Source organism: Lacerta agilis, chromosome 2 (assembly GCF_009819535.1).
Source record: "Lacerta agilis isolate rLacAgi1 chromosome 2, rLacAgi1.pri, whole genome shotgun sequence".
Taxonomy (NCBI): Eukaryota; Metazoa; Chordata; class Lepidosauria; order Squamata; family Lacertidae; genus Lacerta; species Lacerta agilis.
In genome coordinates, this window is record NC_046313.1 from 60,620,751 (window position 1) to 60,631,950 (window position 11,200).

At 42.6% G+C, this 11,200-nt stretch overlaps 1 long non-coding RNA gene across 1 annotated transcript; it reads left to right on the top strand.

Moving 5' to 3' along the window:
* Positions 1-2,317: 2,317 nt before the first annotated feature.
* Positions 2,318-10,890, top strand: LOC117041480. The gene is made up of 3 exons (XR_004425976.1): positions 2,318-2,472; positions 10,015-10,153; positions 10,837-10,890. It is a non-coding gene; the product is annotated as an uncharacterized LOC117041480 (long non-coding RNA).
* Positions 10,891-11,200: the final 310 nt, after the last annotated feature.

Here is an 11,200-nt window from a genome sequence, read left to right on the forward strand (position 1 = left end):
GCAAGAATGAACTTTCCCAAGGCACACAAGGGCAGTAATATTGCCTGTAGTATACAGCCTTGTCCATGAATGTTCACAATGGAGCATCCTTTTAACTGGGTGGCCAATATGCCTAGGGCATTTTTAATGGTCCACATGAGTGACAGAGAATGTGGACCAGCAGCCACAAGTAGCCTGGATGAGGTCAAACCAACCATTCAGGAGTTGGCCTTGGTAAACTGATTAAACATCTGGAAATGATCAAGGAGATGCCTAGTAGGGCTATCACAATTTATAAACAGTGTAGGATGCTATTTCAGTGGGTCAAAGTGAGTATGCTATTCAACCATACCTCATTTGTGATGATCCATTCTAGTCACATCTTTAAAATTTTCTGAATAAATATCAAGTTGCAAAAACACACTAAAATAATAATAGTAACCCTTTCCTAGAAACATATGGCATTTCCCCCACCTTTGAACAAATATGCTTTTAGTGTTCCCCAGATCAAGAGGATTTTTATTTATTATTTCTTTATTTAATTTATATCCTACCTTTCTTCCAAGGAGCTTAAGGTGGTGATACATAGGCTTCCTCTTCCCCATGTTATCCTCACAACAACCTAGTGAGGTAGGTTAGGTTGGGAGGCAGTGACTGGTTCAATGCCACTCCATGATATTTATTTATTTATTTAACAGAAGGGAAAAAGCTGAGATGGTCCTCCACCAGGCTATTACAGTGCTGCTCTGAGTAATTAAAACATGAACGAGGGTGTCAGTGGATGCTAGAAACTGCCGTCTTCTCAAGTGGCTGTATGATTGCACAGCATAGTAAGGTATCACCTGGTAAATGGTTGTCTTGTGTTTCCCGAACGGACAGATGAAATTGTGCTGCAGAGTAGCACAGGGTCTTTTGGTGTCAGACCATGTGGCTCCTCTCTAAAACGACTATGGTCAAATCCACACCATTCATTTAAAGTGCTCTTATGCCACTTAAACAGCTGTGGAGATTCCTGGGAACTGTAGTTTGTTAAGGATACTGGGAAGTATAGCTTTTAAGGTCCAAGATCCTTAACAAACTACAGTTCCCAGGAATTTCCATGGCTGTTTAAGTGGCATAAGAGTGTGGATATGGCCTAGATCCCATGTAAGACCAATGACTTTAGAGCTGTTGTTTAAGACATTCTGTAAAAAATATCCAGCCTTCCATATCCGGCTTCCCATTTTTACAGCTGTCTAGAATCCCATTTCAGAAATCAGTTGTCATGATTTCGTTGTCAAAAATGTCAAGCATTTCACAGCCATAACCCACATGCAGCAGTATTAGAGCAGATTCACACTTTGCTGATTAAACCAGGTAGAAAAGGAGCTTGTTTGAGTGGTGAAATGCATGTTCAGCCTGGTGAATATTTAGCAGCATGCATGTGATGGAAATGGCTGGGCTTCCCTGAATTAAAAATAGAAGCAGCAATTAGGAGAGGATTGTGTCCTAACTTCATCATTTAATGCAAGGAAACCTGGCTATGCAAGGCTGCATTCCTATACTCACTTACCTGAGAGGAAGCCCCATTGAACTTAGCAGAACTTGCTTCTGAGTAGAGATGTTTACACTAGACATCCATAGCAGGGGTGGGAAACCTCAGACCTGGGGCCCAGAGTGGCCCTCCAGTGCTCTCTGTCTAGCCCTTAAAACTCTCTCCAGGCCACACCCCCTCAGTGACCCTGCTTCACTCTCCAGGAATTTTGATCTGGCTGCCCTGTTTCCATGAACCCTGATAATTGCCTTTTGTTTGGATGGAGTGTAGAGAGGGGGTTGTGAGTGTGTGTAGAAACTAGTCTAGTGTACAAGGGTAAACTTTAAGTGTCTTGTTTGGTCTCATTTTTGCCTCTAGGATGTGGGAAGTTGCCTGGAAGTGAATGTGGCCATTGGGATGGAAAAAGTTTCACACCCCCTCATCTGTAGGATTGTACATTTATATATTTAACTGCCCTATTTGTGTGTGTCTGCGTCTCTCTCTCTGTGTGTGTGTGTGTGTATGTATGTGTGTGTGTGTGTGTGTGTGAGAGAGAGAGAGAGAGAGAGAGAGAGAGAGAGAGAATTATGCCACAGTACAGTGCTTAATGGGAGACTCCTCCCCACACACACAATGCCTCTCCTTTGGGGAATGTAATGCAGGCTAAAGAGAGCACCCTGCATTAAATGCCTGCTTAATTTCCCGTTGATTTGTTCATTCTCTCTTCATCCTTTCAGTCAGCGGCATTCAGAAGCGTTTAGCCTCTATGTCTTTTCAAGGTCAGGCCTGATGCTATATGGGCTTGGAAATCACATGCCTCGGTCATATTACATGGCACAGCGAGGCGGCGAGGCAATGAAGCCGTGTGCACAGGGACCACAGCAGCCTCGCGATGTCACAGCGATGAGGCAACCAAAGACGATCAGCTCTCATGAATCAGACTGCTCCAAGAGGAGGCAGCACAGTTTGGTCTCCAGACGGTGAGCCAGGCAAGTGGAGAAGAGCTGGGGTTTATGTCTGTTCTATTTTGTGATGTCTTCTTACACACACACACACACACACACACACACGGAAGCCAGATATGCATTCTGCCCCCCCCCCCCCCCGTTTCACTCACTGAGAGATTCATTCTGATGATTTATGTGTATTGCATCTAGAATCTACTTTGCAGTCATTAATTAGTACCCAGGAACTAATTAGTTCTCCAGGTAGGCAAGCTGAGTGGGCAACTTGTCTTGTGTCAAGCCAGCCTGCGTTTGGCACACCATGTTCCATTACCCTTAGCCAGGAAGGAGCCGTTTGTGGAGAATGGCATCAGATAAAGAGCAATCAGGGAAATAGAATGGGAGATCAATGGTCTACTGAGCCCATTTTCTTCAATGACTGTAGCCTTAATTTTTTCTTGCCAGCATTTGTCAGGTCACCCTGGCTTTTGTTGTGAAGCACAGTGGTAAAAAAAACCCAAAATGAAAACAACTATGATGTTAGTTCTGTGTCTTAGACAACAATGTATAGAATGTGAATCAGGGAGTCGAGAGATAATGACGATTACAGCACCATCATTGTACACGGGGCTGCAAGCTGAAAGCATGGGTCCCTGTCCCAAGGCACCTCCAGTCTGCATTTCAACAGTGTGAGGACCCATATGGGGGGGGGGAGAGAGAGGCAAGATAACAACAGATGACTATCAGTGGATACAGTTAGATTCATTGAATCATAGAATCATAGAGTTGGAAGGAACCCCAAGGGTCATCTAGTCTGATCCCCTGCATTGCAGGAATCTCAGCTAAATCATTCATGGCAGATGGCCATCCACCTTTGCTTAGAAACCTCCAAGGAAGGAGAGTCCACCACCTCCTGAGGGAGACCACTCCACTGTCAAACAACTCTTACTGTCAGAAAGTTTTTTTCCTGATGTTTAGTCGGAATCTCCTTTCTTTGTAACTTGAAGCCATTGGTTCGAGTCCTACCCTCCAGAGCAGAAGAAAACAAGTTGTATGTAGGTTGCCTACTCTTCCGCTTCTCATGCAGACATGCTCCTTCCTATGTGGGAATCACTTTCCCAAAGAGGTCACCCATGAAGTTACGATATCAGTTGGAATGCAACAGCCATATGGATGGAGCTGATTGCCTATTCAGTAATTTTCTGCCAGTTTGCTATCCTCTCTCCTGGTAGGGTAGCTTTTGGTTGGAATGATCAGGTCTAAGTGGCTACAGTATCAATAGTGTTATAAGAAAAGAAAAAAAAAACCACTCCCTTTCCCTTGTGGGGTATCCAAGAGCCTGTATAGAGTCCTTAAGTAGGTTCTCTACCGGTAGGAGAAAATAACAGAGGCCAACCAGAAAATATTGAGAAGCAAAGCAGCTAGTAAGCATGAGCTTTTATTAAACTGTTGCAACAGGATCCCCTACTCACCCCACAAAGGGAGTGAGGAAAGGAACCCAGAACAATGGTGTGTAAGCTCTTGCGTATATAGACTTTTGAAATTGCCTACCCTGTACAGTGGCAAGGTCCATTTGGGAGAGTAAAAATGGTTTCAGGATTGCTCTCCTGTACTATTTCAGACACATGGTTTATATACTTATGTATGTGTTTGCCTTGTAAATTTATTAACATGTGATTTATATATTTATATATAAGACCTTAGAATTCCTATAACAATAGACAATACGTGGGAGAGCACTGCTTTGGAATGTGTCCCACACAGCTTGGCATTTTTATATGTGATATGCATATGTGTTTGGTGTTGTACTCGGGCCTCGTTTTCATTATGGAAGAAGACTTAAGGATTGTGCCCATTTCTTTTCCCCTCTGCCCTGGAATAGGTTGGTTATGTGAATCTTGCATTCATTATCCTAAATAATCGTCCAGTATTAATTTGGAAAGGCTCGTTTGGAATGTGCTGCTGGAATGCTCTAAACCTTTGTGTGTTTGGGGAAAGGGCTTGCTTTCCCTGGGGGTCTATAGTGCTGCCAAGGCATTGATTGTTTGCAGTTATTGGGAAGTGGAATTAAAGGTATTACAAAATCCCTTAATCTATAGAATTTAGTGTGATGTGATATTATCCAGGAGCACTCTTGCCAAAGGTCCGAACCTTGTAAAAGGTTCATTCCAGAGCTGAGTCAAAACTCATTAGAAGACTTTCTTTTCGGATGAAGAGTTTGGAGACACCCCCCCCCCCAGCCCCTAGCTAAACAAAAAATAAATGTCTGCCTTGCATGACGTTCTTCTACAGTTTTCCACCTTTTTGTGTGGTTTGTCTTCCATTATCACTCCCTCTTGTGACAGTAGGATTGCTTTGATAATCTATAAATGAAGCATAAAAACAATGCCAGACTAACCAGAACCAGACCAACCAAAAGCCTGGGAAAACAAGGATGGAAATTGCAGAAAACAGGTTAAGTGTGGAAACAATTAAGATTAATCTGAAATAATTAATCTGAACAATTAATGTTCGCAAATGCACAGTATTTTTCTTTTTACCAGATAACACATTGAGGCTAATGATGACATATTTCAGTGTACCAAAGCTCTCCTGGGTAAAGTAGAAACAACTTTTGTGAATACAGTACAAAAATGAAAATGCTCTTCTTGGACTTGGCCATCACTGGCAAAAGTGCCGTTATATAAGAGATGGAGAGCATGTCAACATAATAAATGGGTTCTTATAAGATATTCCAGATGAGTCCAAACAGAAGATCCTTCTATCAAGGTGTTAAAAAGCTCTAGCAATTTTGTATTCATTTTCCAGAAAAAGGAGATAATATGTGGACAGTTTATCTTCCTGCACTAAATGTTTTTGCAAGATTTTAAAATAAAGGTTTTGGCTGTAGGAAGCAAAATTGCTTCCCTTGTACCTCTCCATTGTTGTATTTGTTGTATTTTGCAAAACCTTTCCTTTCTAATAGGCAGCTTAAAATATTATTTTATTTCGTCCATGGAAACCAATTTATTTGTTTGGCTACCAAAGACCAGTGCACAACATCACTACACTTCTGCTCTTCGTCATGGCTCCGCATTGGTTTCCCATCAAGCATGCATGCGTGCGCGCGCAAACACACAAAAGTTTATTTCCCCCAACTGTTCTCTTTGTAACAAATGGCATATTTAAAGTCAAAGCACCTGGAAGGAGGCAAGAAGCCATTGTGTGCCCCTGATTGAAATTGGGGCCATTGGTGTTAGATTCGAGCCATGCAGGGATGCTTTTTATTCAAAGTGAAGGCGGCAAAGTGAAGAAAATAAGATGAGCCTGTTGGATCAGGCCAGTGGTCTAACAAGATCACCATCCTGTTCTCTCAGAGATCACCAAGATGCCTGAAGGAAACCCTCAAGCCCCAGAGCAAGAATACTGTTTCAGTTATGTGTGATTAATTCAGCTTGTAGGTTGGGACCTCAAATGGGCACACAATCTTAAAGGCTCTTTCTCACTTTCTATCCTGCATTAAGAACACCAGACAGTCGGACAAAAAGGTTTTTATTTTTATTTTCAGTATCATTATTTATTTATTCATTTGTTTATTTATTTATTTTCTATTTTTTCTATTTTTTCTTTCTTTTTTCTTTTTTTCTCCTTTTTTCTTCCCCATTATAGAAGGATGTGGTAAAAGGTAATAGGTCCAGAAGGATGAAAATATGACATAAACAACCAATAAGTATTGTATTTAATTTTATTAAAATTTTGTATTGGTTTGAGCTGGTTTGGTAAATCACCGGATAAGATATTCATTTACATTTGATATGCATTTGCTATTTTGTTAATTTGAAATTTATGCGGGAACAAAGTTATGCATTTGTTGTTTGTTAAGTTGAATTTTCTTGTAAAATAAAACTAACTATGCAATAAAATAAATAAATAAATAAATAAATAAATAAATAAAGAACACCAGACAGTTGTTAGTCCCAGGCAAACTCGGGACTGGCCTCGCATGTACAGTAAGCTTTGTGCAGGCTCTACCCGGCAAAATGCTGTCCCATATAATTTCTCCATGACATCTGGATTTTATCATTGCCACAGAAAAATCAATTAACAACAGCAAACAATGCACCATGGAAATGGCCAGTTTGGTTTAAATGAGGGGGGTGTTTTTAATGAGGATGGCAACATGCGGATGCTGTGAAGAAGAAAAAATGCATGCATGAGCAGTGCCATGCCTAAGGAAAACTGCTCCCGGAAATTATACATATTAAAATCATTCCAGCAATAGTAAAAAAATAATAATTGGATGAATATATTTGGTGTTTCAGAAATATAGGAATGGTGGATCCCAGTAAATAATTTATATGTCATTTTATATGCCGAATCATTTGCATTTCATATCTGAAATCTTTCCTGGTTAAAATACTCACATGTAGTGTTGAATTAGAACATAAGGCAAGCCCTGCTGGATCAGGCCAATGCCCCATCTAGGTCAGCATCCTGTTCTCACAGTGGTCAGGCAGATGCCTCTGGGAAGTGTGCAAGAGGGGCAGAAGTGCAACAGCACTCACTGTTGTTGGATACACCAGATTTTGATCTGCTCCTGGGGCCACCCCATTTGGTGCATCATTCCATCACTTCCTTTGACTGCAGTTCACCAACATTGTCCCTATTTTTCAACAAATGCCACTCATCTGCATACCATGCACAACTCAAACAGAATCGCAGAATTGTAGAGTTGGAGATACACAGGGTCTATAAATGACATTCCCATAAAATGTGTATTTCTACAGGTGGAAAACCTGAGCAGAGATTCTGTGTATGCATATGGGTGTCACTGCTCCCTGCTGGAGTGAGATGTAACTGCTGTCATCTGACAAAGGGTTTCAGGAACTAGAACGTAGAATTGAGGTTTTATTCAGCACCACGGACAGGGACCAAAAGCTTCCTTGGGTTCCACATTGACACTACCCTTGTTTTGAGCAATACTAGTTTGCAGTGACCATTAGCAGACACAGAGGTGTAAAATCAGTCCCAGGGCTAATACAGAACTTAGCTTTGCCTACAGACACATGAAGCAGGGAATTTGAACAATTTTTATAAACTAGGTTTTGATAATAATGAATAATTGGGGCTTTGTGGCTACTTCTCACAAGCCTTGATAAAAAAGGCTGATATGTTGCTCCAGGGGTCTTCAACACAGTGCCCGCAGATTCACATGTGCCCGCAGTGGCATTTCCTTGTGCCAAAAGGTTCCCTCCTTCTTCTTTGAGCCTATTATCTCCAGGCACCAGGATACGCAAGATCATCCCAGACAAGGCAAGGACCTCCATTGCACTTCTTCTAAAGCACCCTTCTCCTTCAAAAGTACCTTTGATTGATTCATTCTTTCACTCTACACACACACACACACACACACACACACACACACACTGTACACTGCAGATGAAATTAGTCTGTCATGACACTGACTCACAGTTTGTTACCATGCATTGTATCTATTCTCACACGCTCCTCCTTTGGTCACCAACTTTGGTCTGTTTTAGGAGAGCTGGGTTGTCCACATATGTCTGCAGCCTGGTGGAGTGGGTGGGGAAGAGACACAAACCAAGCAGACTGTCACAAATGAATGTGAGCCTCATTTAAAATTGTATTATTAAACTTTTATTAATCTAAAATTTGCATAATTCTTGGCATGATGCAGACAGAAATTTAATCTGTTCATCAACAAAGACAGACACTCACCTATGATTTCTTTAATTGAGTCACAGGCCTAGCAGGTATCCTCCTTGCCCCACATGAGGAAGTTTCAAATATGCTAACCTCTTCTCGACCTACAGTCAGTCTGAAATGGTCCAGTCCACAAACACTTTAGTCACACAGAGAGCTTGTTGTTTAAACCAGCAGCAGGCAGTCTTCAGGCTTGTTGCATCAACCTCATTAAAGAACCAAAACAACAACAACACCACAAAAACCCTAAAACTAAAACTCCAAGGTCTACCAACGAAAATTAGGTACAAAAGAGATAAATTAGAATTAAATAAGAATCTGACAGTGAGCACATTGTGTTCAGTACCTGAACTGAAGAGTGCCTACACTGTTTTCACACAAAACCCCTGGCTAACTTATTTCATTTCAGCAGCCTGATTCAGGTGAGGAAGTAGTTGCTTTGTTGCAACTATTGATCAACATTTGGGAGTCAGAAATTCTGGCTGATCTACTTACCACAAATCAACCAGAGATCTACTGGAAGATCCCAGACTCCCAGCTGCCCATCCCTGGTGTAAACCGTCTTGAGACCATTTGTTTGGACGTATTCTTGCCCTTCTGCCCCCCTGACAGAGCATTTGATGATAGCAGAAGTTTCATTTAGGAAAAGGTTTGATGTGCCTCAGGTGGCAATTGGTGATAGACACAAGTCATGCTGTATTAGTACTTCTTCTAGAGTTTTGATAGGGACAGATCTGGTTCTTTGGAAGGCATTTCTGATGAGTCACCACTTCACTGCAGGTACAATGCAGGCAGGGATGCAGATTATCATGCCGGCCAGAACTTAGTCTAGAAGAAAGAAGAATGAGAAAGTGCCACGTTGAAGAGGTACTGAGGAGGGTCACAGAATCAGGTTGAGAACATAACTCTCAGAGATGGTGCTCATCAGACTGCTGTGGTGAGGTACGGCAGCTGTTATGCCACAGCCAAGCTTCACCGGTACAAGCAAAAAGCACTCTGACATCTGTCGAGGGAAGGTGCATGCTTGCAATGTAATTAGTGGTTATTAACCAAATTACATTCTCAGATTCTATCCTAGCAATTTTTAATGATCCAGTGCCAAGCTGTGTGCATTTCTTTCCATGTCCGCTTTTGCAAAAACACATTTTACGGCGTCATCTCAGCTCATATCCACGCCTCTCGTCCGGAGGGAATGTAGGGTTTGACAAAGGGGAAACTGGGTACCTCTGGAGAGCTTGATTTTCACATGCACACCCTTCCCAGGCTGTGACATGAGGGCAAATGATAAGTTACTGCTCTCTCCAGGAACTTTATTAGCATTGTAATGGGTGGGTGAAGGGTGAACTGCAGTGGTCTGACAGCATTGCCATCGACACAATGTATGACCAGGGTTACATTTCCATAGCAAAAGCATCCACACTGAAAAGGACATGGAGGGGAGGGGGGCGGCTCAGCATTTGGGAGAACTGGGGAAACAATGAAAGCGGGGTCTTCTCTCAAGGCGTTTGGCCCTTGGATGTGAACAAATAAACAAAAAACCCCTTTCTTGTTGCCTTTATTTTTGTGCATCAAAGGGGTAGGGTGGGGAGGGGGTGGGTGGGCGAAAGAGGAGGCGGTGGTTGTTGTTGTCATGGTAGGCACCGGGCTTTTCCACTGCAGTGTTGTATTCAATATTCCAATCACCTTGCAAGTCAAGAAGGCTCGTGGAGCTTGCGGTAGTGTCAGAGTGAAAAACGAGTCATGGCGTCACGCTTGGCCAGCCGCTGGCTGTCGGTTGCAGATTGAGTGCCACGCTGCGGCGTGTTTGGTTTCATATCAACCATTTCAGTTGCAGCATTTGGAAAGGCACGCTTCTCCCTTTCTTTCCTTCTCCAGGAGAAAAATCCAATGACAAAAGATTGGGGACGGGGGGGGAGACGGACGAGTGTCACCCCTTGTTCCAGCACCTTGGCTTCTGCCTGCGAGTTGTCAGTCATTTGCGCCGAAGGAGGAAGATGAGGTCTGAGACTGCATGGTGTGTTTTGCTTCCTTCTCCCCCTCTCCCCCTCTCCCCCATCCCCACCAACCAATGGCACTTGACCCCACCCACCCCAGTCTTTAATATCGATTACTATTTTAATTCTTCTCCTTTGCATTTTTATTTATTGAGTTCCGAGGTGATGGCGACCGATGGGGTTGCGGGGAAGGGAAGATCATTCTGGAAGCAGCACAGCCACGAGGGAGCCACAGACTGTCCTGAGTGCTGTTAAACAAAGCACATCATGTATTTTTACAGATAGCGCAAGCCAGGCAACCATGATATTTGCCTGCCGGAACTGTTCCGTATGGTCACGGCGCAACCAATTTCCTCACCTCTGCACAAAATCAATCAAAGAAGCAAAGACACTTTTATGATCTGTAGTTGTTTGTGAATTCTGAGGAGGGGACTGGTGAAATACGATAGTATGGGAGCAATGCCTTGAGGGAGGACCAATGCTGGAAAATGTTGTACAGGTACTTCACACTTTATATATTTCCCCAATTCTGCACCCCCAGCTTGTAATACATTTCTCCAAAGTGTTATCTAAACACTGGTGGTTGGTAGACACACACACACACACACACACACACACACACACACCACTTGATTTTTCAGTGCTTTATTATCACATGTTTAATGGCTGGCTTGTACTGAAAAGGATTTTTTTTATTGTGCAGATATATTTTAATGATACATAGCTACTAATGTCTTCTTCATTAGATGAGCCAAGTGGGATCAGGAGAGAGCAATGGCCCATCCAGTTCAGCAGCCTCTTTTCTACACTAACCACCCAAATATTCCTGGAAAGTCCACAGGCAAGGTATGAACATCTCTTTTTGCCCCTATCCCACACTACCCAGGCACTGGGATCCAGAGGTCCACTGTGATTCCACTAGGCTACCATGGAAAAAATATCCATGAACAGACCTTTTCTCTATTAGTTTGTTTGACATACATACACTCCCAAGCTATTTGCCATCTTGGTGCATATTTTGTATGCTGTTTTTATGCATTGTGTGGAGAAGTATTTTGATTCACTTG